Source organism: Elephantulus edwardii, unplaced genomic scaffold, assembly GCF_000299155.1.
Source record: "Elephantulus edwardii isolate Elephantulus edwardi_28Jun2011 unplaced genomic scaffold, EleEdw1.0 scaffold00087, whole genome shotgun sequence".
Classification (NCBI taxonomy): Eukaryota; Metazoa; Chordata; class Mammalia; order Macroscelidea; family Macroscelididae; genus Elephantulus; species Elephantulus edwardii.
In genome coordinates this window covers 9,412,042-9,427,845 of record NW_006399837.1, presented here as the reverse complement: position 1 = coordinate 9,427,845, position 15,804 = coordinate 9,412,042, and the positions used below count along the sequence as shown (strand labels likewise).

Sequence of the window (15,804 nt, the reverse complement as noted above, 5' to 3'; positions counted from 1 at the left end):
GGTCGCTATGAGTCGGAAACTACTCGATGGCACATAACAACAACAACAACAACCTTTGCGGGAGTGGATCATGAGCACATTTTGTCTGGTGCATCGCCAGGTAGATTTGGACTGCCAATCTTTAGATCAGTTGTTGTTTGTTGTTGGGTCCTGTAGAGTTAACTATGTTTCCTTTGAGTGACCCAATGACTCCATCCTTTTCCCCTATGGTATCATTGAGGCCAGTATTCTAGTCACAGTGTCAGCTCATTTTGTTGTGAGTCTTTGTGTGCTCCTTCGATGCTCCAGAATAGGAGATGTTACCCAGAAGCCCCACTGGTACAGTGGGTGAAAGTTACTTTATGATTTGAAAGATTGGCAATTTAAACCCACCAAGAGTCAGACAAGGCAGTCTGTTCCTATGAAGATTCATGGCCTTGTAAGCTCTACAGAGGGTTGCCATGAGTGAAATGACTTGGGGGTAGTGTTTTTGTCATGTTGTTATGTGCTGTTGAGTGAGAATCAACTTACAGCTGGCCCTCCCCCAGTGAGTATTCAGAGGCTGTAAATTATAGCATAGGAGAATGACTTTCACCACCTCAGAGCAGCTAGTGGATTCAAACCGCGGGCGTTTGGGTTTGCAGCACAACTTCTTTACTCAGTAAGCTCCCAGAACCAGTTTTCTAAGACAGTATTTCAGTATAAGAAAAGACCTGTGGTGTAGTCTAAAAACGAAAATGATTTTATGCTTATTTAAAATATCAATGAAGAATATCCATTTTTTAAGGTTTGTTTTAGACTATGATGTTAATAGACCATTATTTCATAGACCATGATGTTGAGTAAAATGACTAGGATAAAAAGGAAAACATTTTGAAGATCATGAGTTAGGCTATTCTTAACTCCTTTCTTGGAGAAGGAGGAGGAAGGAAGGTGAAGAAAACAGAGACAGAAGTCAAAGAATCAGAAGGAGAGAAGACAGCAAACCAATATCTATTAAAAAAGAAACATAGTGAACCCAGATGAGCTGCCCTAACTATACACATTTTTCTACCCAGCAACCACTGGATTCCCAAGAAATCATGGCCAAAACACCCAGGGGGTAGAAGAAGGAAGACAAGGGAGAGATATTAATCAAGACATTCCTTCGCCAGCCATCGGGTAACGGCAGCGTTTCACCCACAGGAAGACCAGCATTGTGAATAGCAGTCCTGGAAATGCTTACAGAGTGTCCAGACATTTCACTGGCCAGTGAACACATTTCTTCACCATAGTGACTCAAACAAATGATTCTCACTAAAAAGATTTCCCTTGAACACACTGATGCTTGTCATCTGAACTTGAGAAGTGGAGCTTCAGATGGTCTAGACATTAAAATCGTGTACACATTTGTTCCAAGAAGATTGGAGATCAGTGTTCACACTGTTGTTTTAATATCACTTCCTGTGGACTAAGCAAAGACTGACCCATGTTTGATATGTCCTTTTTTTGCTTTGATTGCTTTGCAAACTCATTTTGATTCACTTACAGCGCATTCTTTCTGTAGTGTCCTGCTGGAGATATACGCCTTAAAATATGACTCCGACGTAACTTTCCCAAATTCTTCAGGTTGTTAAGTAAATCCTCGTTAGTGCTTTGTACTCTTATTAAGACATTTGTCACACTACTGTAATTATTTCCAGATTTCTCTGTCCAGTCGATGATGGGCATGTGGAATAAATGAATGAATGAGTAAATGCAATCAGGTTTAGAAAGGGAAATATTGCTTAGCTAACTTAACTCTTAAACTGCTTTTCTATATAACCTTGAGTCTAGGATCTTTAGGCTATTTTTTTTTAAAGTGAAATAATTGAAACCAACATGTGGTTTCAGTTTAACTAACTTAAAATTCACTTTTTCCACTCCATGTAATAATTGTTTTTTCCTTACTGGTGTCAATAACATGCTTTGGATTAGTGACCCTTTCCTCCAAGAAAGGAGGGTCATTTTAATTTTGATGAAGCCTTGGGAATTTGCTCGTCAGCTCCGTTCATTATTCTACATTCTAGAGTCTTATGAAGCACAAGTGCTCCATTCTGCTAGCAGAAAGTGTCACTGAACTCCCCAATCCAGTTTGAACAATGTTTAATTTGATTTATTAGAAGCTAAAAAAATACTGCTCGCTGTGTACTGCCTCCTGAGTAAAATTTAGTTATTTATGAAGAAAGGATGGGATATATAGCTTCCATTATCCACAAGTTTGCATCATCCTGAGAAAGAAAACACACACAAGGAAATTTTAACTCACATAGAAACGAAATGTTTGTCTCTTAAATCATAGGCAAAGATACAACAAAGAATAGAGAAGGTAACAGACAAGGACACAGAGAAAATGTCTTTACTCTTTCCTAATAAGGACATTTTTAGAAATAGGAAACATATTATGATACTGTTGTTGTTATGTGCTGTCGAGTCACTTGTGACTCATAGTTTCCCTGTGTACAACAGCACTAAACCCTGCTCTACCTTGTGCCAATCTCACTGTCTCCGATACACCCAACCCAATTACCCCAGTCACTGAATCAATTCACCTCATAAAGGGTCTTCCCCTCTTGTGCCATCGCTCCACCCTCCCAAGCATAATGTCCCTCTCCAAGGGCCAGTCCCTCCTTGCAACATGTCCAGTGTATGTCAGACAAAGCCTCAGAACCCTTGCCTCCAAGGTGCTGCCCAGTTTAACCCTCTCCAGGATGAACCTGTTTCTTTTCTCAGCAGTCCATGGTACACTCAATACTCTTCTCCAGCACCACAGCTCAAAGGCATCAATTCTCCTTCTATTCTTTCTAGTCATTGTCCAACTCTCTGTCAAATAACAAGTGATAGCAAAGACCATGGCCTGTATCAGACACACCTTAGTCTCCAGAGTGACACTATTGCTCTTCAGTACTTTGGAGAGGTCCCTAACAGCAGACTTTCCCATCGCAATACATCTTTTAATTTTCTGGCTGCTGGTGCCGAGAGTGTTGACTGTGGTTGCTGTTGGGTATCATAAATTTGACTACTGCTCATAGTGACCCAGTGAACAACACATCAAACACTTGCCCTATCTCCTGCCATCCTCAGCATCTCTCTATTATTATTGCTATTGGTGGAGTCACTTTCTCAGCATGCTTATCTCCAAGGACTGGCACTTCCTGGAAACATGCACAAAGTATGTGAGACAAAGTTTTACCATTTTCGGCTCTGAAGATCACCCTGATTACAGTTCTGCCTAGGCAGACTGTGTTGTTCTGTTGGCAGTCCATGATATAGTCAATATTCTTTAGCAACACCACAATTCAAAGGCATCAATTCTTCTTTGGGGTTCCTTATTTTACAACTTTCACTTGCATATGAGCAATTTAAAACATCATCTCTTGGGCCAGAAGCACCTTAGTCTTTAAACTAACATCATTCCTCTTTGGCAATTTAAAGAGGTTCTTGTCAGCGTTCTTCTGGTAGTTCGGTTTTTTGTTTGTTTGTTTTCTTTCAGCCAGGATTCAACTGACATCAGAAATTACTTCCTTGCTGCCATGGGTATAAAAGAGGTGATGGTCACAGGGACATCATTGTTGATGTCAGATGGATCCTGGCTGAAAGGAGAGAATACCAAAGAATGTCTATTTATGCTTTTGACTATGCAAAGACATTTGACTGTGTGGATAATAACAAATTATGGCTAACAGTGACAAGAATGAGACCCCCAGAACACTTAATTGTGCTCATGTGAAAGCTATACCTAGACCAAGAAGCTGTTGTGTGAACACAGCAAAGGAACACTGTATGGTTTCAAATCAGGCCAGGTGTGCATCAGGGCTATATCCTCTCTCTATACCTGTTCACGCTGGTGAGCACATTGTTTGAGAAGCTGGACTTTATGAAGAAGAATGTGACATCAGGATTGGAAGAAGAAGATTCATCAGCGACTTACATTATGGGCAAATTCCCCTTCCCCTCCAGGTTCATGTACAAGTTGGGCCCTGGGCTGCCCCTGCCATCTTGGCCACTTCTGCCATCGTTTAGGTCCCCTAAACCTTTCCATCGCTACCTGAGGCCACATCCTACCTTGGTCATCTCACAGAAGATGATTTTTACTGCCCTTCCTGTCTGGAAGTGCTCAAAAACGCCTTTGTGGACCATGGCATGTCAGCACATTTTCTGTAGAAAACATTTCCTGACTGCAATGAGAGAAAGATGAATACATTGTGGCCTCTGTCGTGGAAATAAGACTAGGAGAGAAAGAGCATTCCCTGCCTTGAAAATATCAACAGGAAGTGTTCTGGTCACTGTAGGTGTTTGCATAATGAATTAAATTCTATCACACAAGACGTTGTTACAAATCTTGTAAGAAGTATCTGGATAAATATGGTGCTTCTTCTGTCATTCCAGACTTTCAGATCTCTCAAGATTCAGGAGGGAACAGTAAGAGGCGTGAAATGTCCACAACTGACAACTGACAACACTGAAACATACCAAGAGAATATAAGTGCTGCTGGGCATGCCACCCGTACATGTCCGTTGTGTCAAGAATCAGATTTGACTAGGCGGTGATTACTGGGTCACTGTAACTGTGATCAGCTATTTCAGGTGCGTTCTGGACATGCCCTATTCATGCGTCTCTTCCTTGGGACAGTCTAGCCAAATGACTGGCAATTTCATTCAGTGAAATTTCAATTCAATCAATGACATCAGTTTGATTATGGAGAAGTTGTGAATCATCAACCAGATGAGGAAACCCAATGTCAAACTACTGTTGAAGCATCTTTTTTTAATGGGATTTTTTTTCTTTTTTCATATTTGACACCCTTGATGTCACCCCACAACTCTTTTGATTCTTAGTGTTTAATGTATCAAATCTATCATGATGTTTTGTTTTTTTTATCATGATGTTTTCTAAACCCATGTGTTATAGACACTCAATGCCATATTTTTGGATCTTGTGAATGTGTATCAATTTCTTAGCATCTACTTGGATTTGTAAATGAGCAGTTGATGATCTATTCCAGTTGGTCCTCTTCCCCATTGTCTCTTTCTCCACATGTAGCTATCTAAGTAGGAGAAAATGGGCCATAAGGCAAAGGACCATGCGCGTCTCTCTGAAAGACGTAGAGGGAGTAAGAATAGCACAGCCCCTCACTGCCCCAGACCAGAAAAGTAGATAAAGAACAAGAAGTAGCCCCATCATGCCTGTAGAGCCCCGCCATCAGTCAGAGGTTCTTTTATTCATTGCTGACTCAGACTCACAGTTATAATACCAACAATGGGGTTTATTAGAGAAGGAAGTCGGAGAATGAGGGAGGCAAAGAATATGACAATATCACACAAAATAAGTCCAGGTTTTAGCCCAATGGTTCCAAGGCAAAACTTCTCAGGTAGTTTAGGGTCAAGTTTCAACTGAACAAGCAGATTCCCTTCCATCATCAAAGGCAAGAACAGCAAAATCCGACTGTATACAAATGCAAGAAGCCTCAGCCCCCACCTTGCCACAGTTTCTCCACAGCCATGCTGTTCTTTCCACCACCAGGATCTTGCTCTCACCAGAATCTCGCCACCACAGCCCTTGCTCACCTCAAGTCTCGCCTCAAGTCTTTCTTGCCTCAGTCCTCTGCGCTCAATTGTGGGAAGCACTCTTTCACTTATCCTGGTCTTACAGCTGATACTGATTGCAAAACTATGTGTTTGCAGTTAAGGTTTCTAGAGACCAGAAGTGGCCAACTACTTACTAACAAAAATAATGCCAATTTTGATTCTAACACCACAGTAACTGATTTGTATCCTGTTTATAACATCTGGCCAGCACCATGTACATACGTATCCTGTGAAAAGATTTGCAGTGAATAATTCATTATTGTTGCCTATTGGCTTTTTGAGGACTTTTGCTTTCATGATGTTTACGTGTGAATGATATTGGAGGCTGTGTTCTGTAATTCATTGGTCCTTCACAATTCTACCATGTAATCTCTGACATCTTACTGTCACCACGGGCATATTTTCAAGTCATTGAGTCTTCTTTGTTTCCAACTTTTGCATTTCAGTCACCAGTGACTATCAATATATCTTGGCTGCATGTTTGTTGGAGGGCACCTATGAGTGAGAATCCCCTCAACAGCGCTGAGTATGAAACAGGTAAGGGACATTTGAGATGATGAAGAGTTCTGAAAAGTACCTTAAAAAAGAAGCAGATTGTTACCTATAGCTTCTCTAAATAACATCCAAAATGTTCCGTTTTGATTATCCACAATAAGGAAGAATAAAGGATTTCAGTGCCACACTTCCAAAGGAAAGCGACATTTTTTGACTAAATGGTTTTGATTCAAAATGATACTCAAAAGGGAAAACTATGGAAGAAAAGAGGAAAAGGTCAAAGGTCACACATTTGAAGCTCACCTGTCTTCTAGTAACCCTTATATCAAATTTTTGAACTATTTCTTTTAAGAGAAACAATAGGCATTCAACCAATGCCTCAGCATTTCCTAATAAACACACACACAGAAAGCAAAAGCTTAAATTTTAGCACATCTGGAGACTTGCGTATCCAGACATGATTTATGTTACAATCAAAAGCAGCAAGCCTGAGCCACAGTACCAAGTAGAAGCTTGATGAACTCAAAGCGTTGTAACTTTCCTCGATAAATCACAATTACCAAAACACCAGTGATAAATAGCTAGAATTTTGAAGTGCTTACTGTTGTGTACAAGTGGTTGGTTTGTTGACTGTTTCTTTCCTCCAGAAATGGATGTTTGCCAGTTCAACCTCAAGGCCTCGGTTTTTTATTGTGAGCCCATGTAGACGCTAGTGACGGAATTTCAAATGCATTTACTACTGCAAGCAAGCCAGGAACATTGGTGAAAATTCTCTTGCATAAATCTAGCCTATATTTTTATTAAAGAGAAAAAGTCTTCAAGTCAGCTTTAGATCAGAGAATAAATCTTTCATAGATTAAAAGAGCTAAGTGTCTGATGGAGCTTCCCGATTAAAACAAACTTGGAAACAGGAGTGACATCCACTTCCAAAATGGCTTGCCTCCGGAAACTCTATGAACTGTGCTCAGGTCTTTCATTCGTAAGGTCACTGAGTTGTCTATGACTCGATGGCACCTAACAACAGCAACAACAATATGAATCAGCAAAAACATTTCACTAGATTGGTTTTTATTTTATTTTCTATCAGAAAAGGAGAAGGACATCATGCTTGGGAGGGTGGAGGGACGGTGCAGGAGGGGAAGGCCCTCTATGAGGTGGATTGAGTCAGTGACTGGGATAATAAGAATGGGAGTGTCAGAGACAGTGCAATTGGCACAGGACAGAGCAGAGTTTAGGGCTGTTGTACATAGGGTCGCTATGAGTCGCAAGCGACTTGACAGTACATAACAACAACAACATCAGAAGATCTTCAAAAGTGCAGCTAAATAAACTACTGATATTTCAGACAAGCATCACCCAAGGGAGCAAAATAAAAATATGTTATTTGAGTTATCAATAAAGCTGATTCAAATATTTTTACACCGATACATTTCTAATATCCCAATATTTCTTATTTATAGAATTATGGAATAGTTTGGGGGATTTGTTCTCTCTAGTAACATCATTGGTCAACATTTGTTTCCTTTTTAGTCACATGATTAGAATTGAGGTACTGTTAGTGTTGTTGTTGTTATGTGCCATCGAGTCGTTTGCGACTCATAGCGACCCTGTTTACAACAGCCCTAAACCCTGTTCTCTCCTGTGCCAATTGCACTGTCTCTGACACTCCCAGTCACTGAATCCATCGACCTCATAGAGGGTCTTCCCCTCCTGTGCTGTCCCTCCACTCTAGACAATGAATATAAAATAGAGAAGCAGGACTAAGCCTACCATTGATTGACATGTGTGCCCTCAAAATATATGTATAAAATGGCATAATGTAGAAGCTATATATGATCCTCCCTTGGTTCCCCATGATCTGATAAACCAAATAGTTGTAGAAGGGTTAAGAGTAGAATGCAACAGTCTTTAATTCCATCGCTGCCCTAATTGGATGGAAGGGGACCTCCCCTAGGTGGTTTTCTATAATAACTTAATGTCACCATAGTTAGCTATGGTGGCCTCATGAGTAGAGAGTTACTCTGCCAACGCACAGGTGAGTGGTTCAAATCCACTACTGGCTGCCTGCTCCTTGGGAGAAGTAGAGCAAACTTCTCCTGTTATATTTCAGCCTCAGAAAACCTACTGAAGGGCCAGGTATGAGCTCCTTCTAAGTTCTGAGAAGACTGCAATGCATGTTTACCTTTGCTTCTTTTGGGATTTTGAAGGGATTTTATTTTGCTTCTATCTTTTTTTTCCCCCCTCCCCACTGCATGGGAAGCTTTCCTGACAGAGCCTGTAGGGAGTCGAGCCACTAGTAAAAGGTGGCACCTCTCGTGTTCCAAGTGCCCAAGGCCCTCAGTAGGGAAAGACAGCAATTTCCTCCTGTGTGATTGCCATCGAGTTGGCCCTAACTCATCTCACATCCTGCATGACAGAAAGAAATGTTGTCTTGAACCTGTACCTTCTTCATGAGCTCGGAATCTTGCTATTATTTCTCTTGATCATTTTCATTTTCAAAATACCGTTTTGGGTTTTTAAAATGCCATTTTGGGTTTTACGGAGTGTATTCTCTATTCTCACGCATATGAATTTTACACTTCAATTATTTAAAGATGAGGTTTTCAGTTCAACTATTGCTGTGTTGAGTAGATCATTTCTAGGACTTCCTTTCACAGTTGATTTTTGTTTTTTGAAGGAAATCCCTCCAGAATGCTTCGCACCTTGTGGCCACCTTCTCTAGACCACTTGTCTGTTGGTTTGCCCTATTTTAGGGACCTGCATATTATTACCGTGCTGGAGGCTACACCCTATACCAGCGAAGTAAGCCACTCAGCAGACAGGTTTTAACTTTCAGACTAGTACGAGTTAGAAAGTCCTGAAATGTACTTTTGGATATTAGGCTGTACAACGCTTATGTATCACAACAGAATATTGTCCACCGCAGCTTTGGAAGGGGCGCCCCAAGGTTGGAGGGCAGTCCACAATAGCCCCAACAATGAATACAAGAATAAGGTGATCCTGAAGACGACACAATGTCTCTGCAATATTTTGTTCTGTGACATATAAATCTTCATGAGTCAAAAGGGAGCTGGTGGTTTGTTGTTGTTAGATGCCATCAAGTTGAGTATGACCCATAGTGACCGCATGAAAACCAAATCTGAACCCTGTCCTATCCTGTGTGATCTTCAGACTTCCTGACACAGGAGAGCCCACTGAGGCAGTCACTGTGTCAACCCACCTGGTCGGGGGTCTTCCTCTCCTTCACTGAATATCTTTCTTTCTAAGCATCATGTTTTCAAAGAATAACTACTCCTAGCAACATGCCCAGTATGTCCAGCAAAGCTTCATCATCCTTGCCTCCAAAGAGCACTGTGGCTGCACTTTCTCCAAGACATATTTGTTTGTTCTTTTGGCTGTCCATGGGATGTTCGGTACTCTTCTCCAACACCACAGCTTAATGGCATCAATTCTTTTTTTTTGTCATCCCTCTACATTGTCCATTGCATCTCAATGTCAACAAGACAAAGATTCTTGCCATTAGACCAATAGGCAACATCACGAGACGTGGAGAAGAGATTGACACTGTCAACAAGTTCAACTTACTTGGATCCACATCAACACCCTTGGTAGTTGTAGTCATGAAATCATGAGACATATTACACCAGGAAAGTCTATAAGGTACTAAGGTGCATCAGATTCAGGCTGTGGTCTTTCTGATCACTTGCTTTCTGAGAGCTGGTGGCTCAGTGTTAATGGGTTGCACTGACAAAAGGTGGCTGATTGTATCCATTAGATGTTCCACGGGAAAAGTATGTGCAGTATCCTCCCATGTGACTTCCTGCCTTTGAAAACCGGATGGAGGGTCAGTTGTGGGTTGGTTCTGACTCAACGGTCCAACAACAACAAGAAGAACATGAGAGAGAAGAGTCTCGTCATTAACTAAAAGCATATCTTTTTCTGAAATTCCTTGAGGCTCAAAAAGAACGTCAATATTCTAGACTTTCACTCAAATCACAATATAACAAAGAATGTCAGACAAACAATTATTTGTCCTAAGATCTCAAGTTGACATCTTCTTAAAAAGCCTTACCTTCCAGCTCTATTTACTAGGGAAAAGAAATAACAAAAAGTCGATTCTTTAGTTTTTTTCTTTCTTTTATGGTAATATTGTAAAGTTACTTGTCAATTAACTTACAGTTTTGCTTAGCCTCAGGATACTACCAGATGTGCTTCATTTTAAGGCTATACTAAAAATGCAAATGGAAGTACACATACCCTCTTCATTCTGTGTCCCTGTTAAATGGCACTTGGCAGTGGTCTTCAAGACCTTTCTACCTCTCTTCTCAGCACCATAGCAGGCTTCTCCTGAATGTTGTCATTGATATCAAACACTTCTGTCAGTCTCAGATGCGGATCTAGTCAAAATTTTTCTTTTTTTGCCTCAAAATGTTGAGCTCTCTGGAAATACAAACATCTATGTTTCTCTAGGCATTCTTATTCATACTCCTTCCCTTGAGGAAGGACAGTCATTTAATTGGTTAAATTCCAGCCAAGTGACTTTTGAGCCAAAGATTGCATTTATCAATGGATGGGGTCACCCCTTACTACTGATCACTTTCCTCAGTACTTTGTTCTTTCCTGTCATAGGTCAGCCCTTTTCCCACAGAGGAGGAGATCCAGTGGTCCAGTGCTGCTGTTTTCTCTTTATTTCTCCAGAAATATTAGTTTCTTAACCTTATTGGTTTCTAGCCTTCTTTGAAGTGATCATTTTAGGGTTCAGCTTAAGCATGAGGGCAAAGAAGTTTCTTACACTTCAAACTATGCCATATTCTAAGTGTATTTTTCCAGAATCCTTTGTATTAGATAGTTGAAAAATGCCTAGCCAGTACTATTGTATTACCATTTTATTTTTGTTTTTAAGTTTGCCACTAAGGTGGTAATCTTCCTTAGCAAAGTCAGAGAGAAATGAAATCGGTCTTGCTAAGATTTACATAGTAGGCTCATACAATCCCATGTTCCACCATCACTCTGAAAATGAATCATTTTCTCGGAATTATGAAAGATACTGTTTTAAAGTTTATATCCAGCTATGTTAGATCTTCTCAAAACCATCTGATGTCCTGTCTGGTATGATATGTATAGTCTATAGGCGAACATTTAATACCATCCAAAGTCTATGATTAAATTTACCTTTTTTTAAAAAAAAAATTTACTTTTTAAATGACTTGATGGCACACAATAACAAAAAATGAACTCCAGTTCTAGGTCGAGCTACCAAAATGAGTTTTTCTACACCTCCATGTGTAGTTAGGGAGCTCTGGTGGTCTAGTTGTCACAGTCTGGGATGCAATATGGTCTGAACGCATATGGTTTGAATCCACCAGCTGCTCCATGGGAGAAGGATGAACAATCTCCTTTTGTGTGGTTATGGCCTCTGAAAAGTCACTGGAGTTTTAGTTGATCTATGTCTTTGAGCTACAGTGCTGAATATATCACGGACTGTTAAGAGAACAGTTTCATCCTGGAGAGGGTGAAACCAGGCTACTCTTTGGAGGCAAGGATTGTGAAGCTTCGTCTGACATCCTTTGGGCATGTGGCAAGAAGGGACCAGTCCTTGGAGAGGGACATCATGTTTGGGACAGTGTAAGAAAGGAAGACCCTTGATGAGATGGATTGACTCAGTGACTGGGGTAATGAGTGTGGGTGTGTCAGAGACAATAAGGTTGGCTCAGGATAGTGCAGGTTTCAAAGCTGTTGTACATAGGGTTACTACGAGTCACAGGCCACTTAACGACTCATAATACCACCACCATGCATTTTAGCTTCTGTTTACTTAGTTGGAGTTATAGGTTGGTTCCAACTTGATGGCAAGCAACAACATAACTAGTTAATTATTCCCCCTCATAGCTTGCCCTCTGACAACCACATTTGGGGACTTTACACATAGTCACTGATTCCATTCTACATGGAGGAAACTAAGACCTGTCAAGTCTCTAGAGTCCCACCACAGCTAGAAAGTGTATCATACCTTTCAGGCCCTCCACAATGCCTTCTCTAATTGCATCTTGCAACAGTATTTATTAAACTTGTACTATAGAAATGTCCATATATTTCCTGTCTCTCCACTGACTGCTATGTCTCCTGGGTGTTAGGCTCATTTTCATTCATTTCTGTGTCTCCTAGGACTCAAAGATAGAGGCATATTTATTGATTATTTTCATGGGATTTTAGAATTATTTATAGTAAAACATCAAGCTTGAGATCCAGATCTGGGGGATAATTTTGTAATATTAACAAAGATTTTTTTACTCCACTTATTTTCTTCTAAACATAATTTATTCTAAAAAAACTTTACAAGCCTCAACTTCATTTCTCCTTCTAGTAGCCATGTGGGGTAAATACTATTATTTCCAATTTTAATGTTAGAGACATAGTAAAAGTGAGCATTAAAATAGTACCCACATACTTCGGTGAGAGAAGACACTTGCCTGTCTGTGCTTCACCTTTCAAACTTACTTTATCTTTCACTGTTTATGTTGAATGAAAGGAATATTTTGTATCTCAAATCTTTGACATTTCAACCTGAATATTTCTCTTGAAAGATGTGAAAAAGTTGGATCTCCACAGGTGGATTGACCAGTTCAGGAACGTTGTTGGAGCGGAAAGAAATTCACCAAAATGGTAAGCACATGAAAAAGACTTGACTGGAATGCAAAGAGCTTTTACCTAGAAATCATATGGCTCGGTCTTGAACTGGGCTTTGCTTCCCACTAAATGAATACTTTGAGTAGACCGCTCCCCACTCCCCACTTTTCTCACCTTGAAATGGTCATAATAATGGAAGACTAATTGAGAAGTTAAACAAGCATTAGATATCAGCAGGACTTTGCATAAATTAAAGGAACTGTTGTTACTACATTGGAGCCATGGTAGTGTGGAGGTCAAAGCATTACTCAGCTAACTTAAAAGACAACAGTTTGAATTCACCAGTCCCCCAGTGAGTGGAAGACAAAATGTGGATCTCCTTCTGTAAAGATTTACATACTGGGGAACCCGATGGGACACTTGTATTTCGTTCTGCGTTGATGTTGTATGCGCCTGAGTTGGAATTGACTCATAACTGACCCTCGAGTGGCTTTTATGAAGCAGCAAATTGCATGGGAGGAAGTTGCCCATCATTCTCCCACAGAGCAGCAGGCGGATTCAAACAGAAAACCTTTGGGATTGTAACACAGCTTTTTGCCACCAGCCAGCTAGAGCTCCCACTCTGTCCCATCGGGTTTCTATGATTGAAAATCAATAGCAATGAATATTTTGGGGAAGGTATGTTGTTGCTGCTACAAAGTCTAACTTTGACACTGATTCTAAAGTACAGGGAATTTGCTGGGAATTCAGGGTGAGAAATGAATAATGAATGAAGGTTTATTGCAAGGTCTGAAGTCATACCCACAATCTTTGGAGATTCTGTTTTTACTACACTGAAATAGCAAGAGATCTCATCACCAGAAACTTTGTGTGGATAGACTGTTCCTCCTAATAATAGTCAATACTGAATGAGAATTTGCTGTTGTGAGTGAGATCATAGTCACTTAGGTTTAAAATTCAAGTTAGTATTTGATTAGTCTGGATTTACTTGTTTGTTTTAAGCTGCAAGTTTTGGCAATTAAAACCAGAGCTGACAACATTCCATGTTAAATATCTTCATAGGGACTGAGAGACCTTTCTAGCACTTTCTTTCAGTTCTGTAAAGCTGCAGACACTGTTACTCTGGCTTGTGTAAAAGCAAGGGCTGATGCCCAGTCTCCATACTATAACCGTTCATTTATTTATGAAATCATGATGTGTACTCGCTGGGTTACATATTCTGAAAGTAGCAGGCTCATAGCCTTACCAGCAGTCATTTTTCAGCCATGCATGAAATGAACCCCTGGGAGTGCTTAGCAGATGTTTGGTAAAATTATTGAAAGCAACAAGGAAAAAGGTTTTCCCTTACTTTGAATCTATGGTGAGTATACCATTGAAAAACAGCCACAAGGCATCTCTCAAAATTTGAAAAGGCATTCTTTTATGCATCTTTGTCCAAGCAAAGTGACTTAGTACAAGTTAATTCCCAAGCAAGCATTCTGTCTCACACAGGAGAATGTCACAATGGTTATTTCTTATGCAAGTTGAAATACTCTTTTTAAAACTAAAGATTTCATATATTCTTGTCTCTAAAAGAACAGGTAGGATTTGACTTTATAGAACATTCGACAGGCAGAAGGGAGAGCAGGAGGGAGTGAGAGAGGGTAGGAAGGAAAAATGATACTCCTACATCCACAGAATATAGATAGCCATTTTTACCAATTTATTTATTTTTATTTCTTTTCTGAACTACGCTCTGCAATCCTTATGCTAGGAAAAGGGCATGGAAAGAACTTTATATCCCTTAAATAGGGTAAGTAAATGAAAAAAAAATCATTCTTTGGGATAAAAATCAAACATTCAACTCTTCATTTTATCCATTATGACCATGAGTTACTGTTCATAATAACAGATTGTTCCTTTTTGGACCCATGAGATACAGAAATGATAAGATTGCTGTTGTTTCTTTGGAAGTGGCCACTTCCTCAGTCTCCCTAGAGATGGGCCTTTGTTTCCTCAGAACTACCCCACGAGGGTGTCAGAAAAAACAAGGGGGACCTTGAACAAAATTAATTCACGCAATAGCTTCAAGCCATGGGCTCAAACTAGTGGTGATTTTGATGATAATGAAAGGTCTTTTGTTGTGTTGTAGGCAAGGTTGCTATGATTAGAAAATGACTTTCTGACACACATAACAACAGTAGCAGCAAATCTAAGTCAAAATTTGTGCCACAGCAGCTGAGAAAGGCTATGAGCCACATAGTATTGGATTTTTCCTTTTTACTTTTTTTACAGCATAACATACTTGCTGTTTTGAGAAGAGAAGGAAGCTTCCAAGATAGAACTGTGAATGCAATGCTTTAGTAAAGAATTATCAAGAAGTAACATAAGGTCCCACAATTTGATGGATGGGGGGAGGGATAAGAGAAAAGTGGAGGAGATTCGGTGTGAAAGACAGTGTATGTGAACTTTGAATGTAAACCAGTATAAAAGAAAAATTTTATATAAAAAAACAAGTAGCAAAATATAAGTATCCCCACTGGCATCCCTATAAAGAAACAGATTACACTTCAATATTTAACTCATGCCAAATGAGACCAGAAGAGTGAATGAAGGGGCATTTAGTGAAAATAAAGGATCCATTCATCATTGCACAGAATCACGTGCATATTGAAATACTTTCTTCCCCTTTACATAGCAGCGCTAAGCCTAACATCAAGGACAGGTATCCTTAGACGAGCCTACTTCTATTCTTTTATAGCTACCATGAACAATTTTGATGGTACAAATCTGTAAAGAAGAAATAAAACCTAGCCTTTTCCTTACTCTATGAAAATTACTTTTAAAAGTTAACACTTTTATGTATTTTCCTTCTGGTTTTATATATATCTATCTCTTTCTCTAGCTCTGTCTCTATCTCTATCTCTATCTCTCTCTATCTTTGTCACTATATCTATTTATCTCTCTCTCTTTCTCTCTCTATCTCTCTATATCTGATCTATATCTACATATCTTTAAAGATTATTCCTTTCTTGTACTATCAAGACTACTTTCTACATATAGTACTTTTCCCATAGTATTTATGATTTCATAGCTGTTGTGTGCTTTTGAGGTAAA

General features: G+C 39.7%; 1 pseudogene; it reads left to right on the top strand.

Moving 5' to 3' along the window:
• The window catches only part of LOC102876619, a 177,775-nt pseudogene extending 173,132 nt beyond the window's left edge, over positions 1-4,643 (top strand).
• The last annotated feature ends 11,161 nt before the right edge of the window (positions 4,644-15,804 follow it).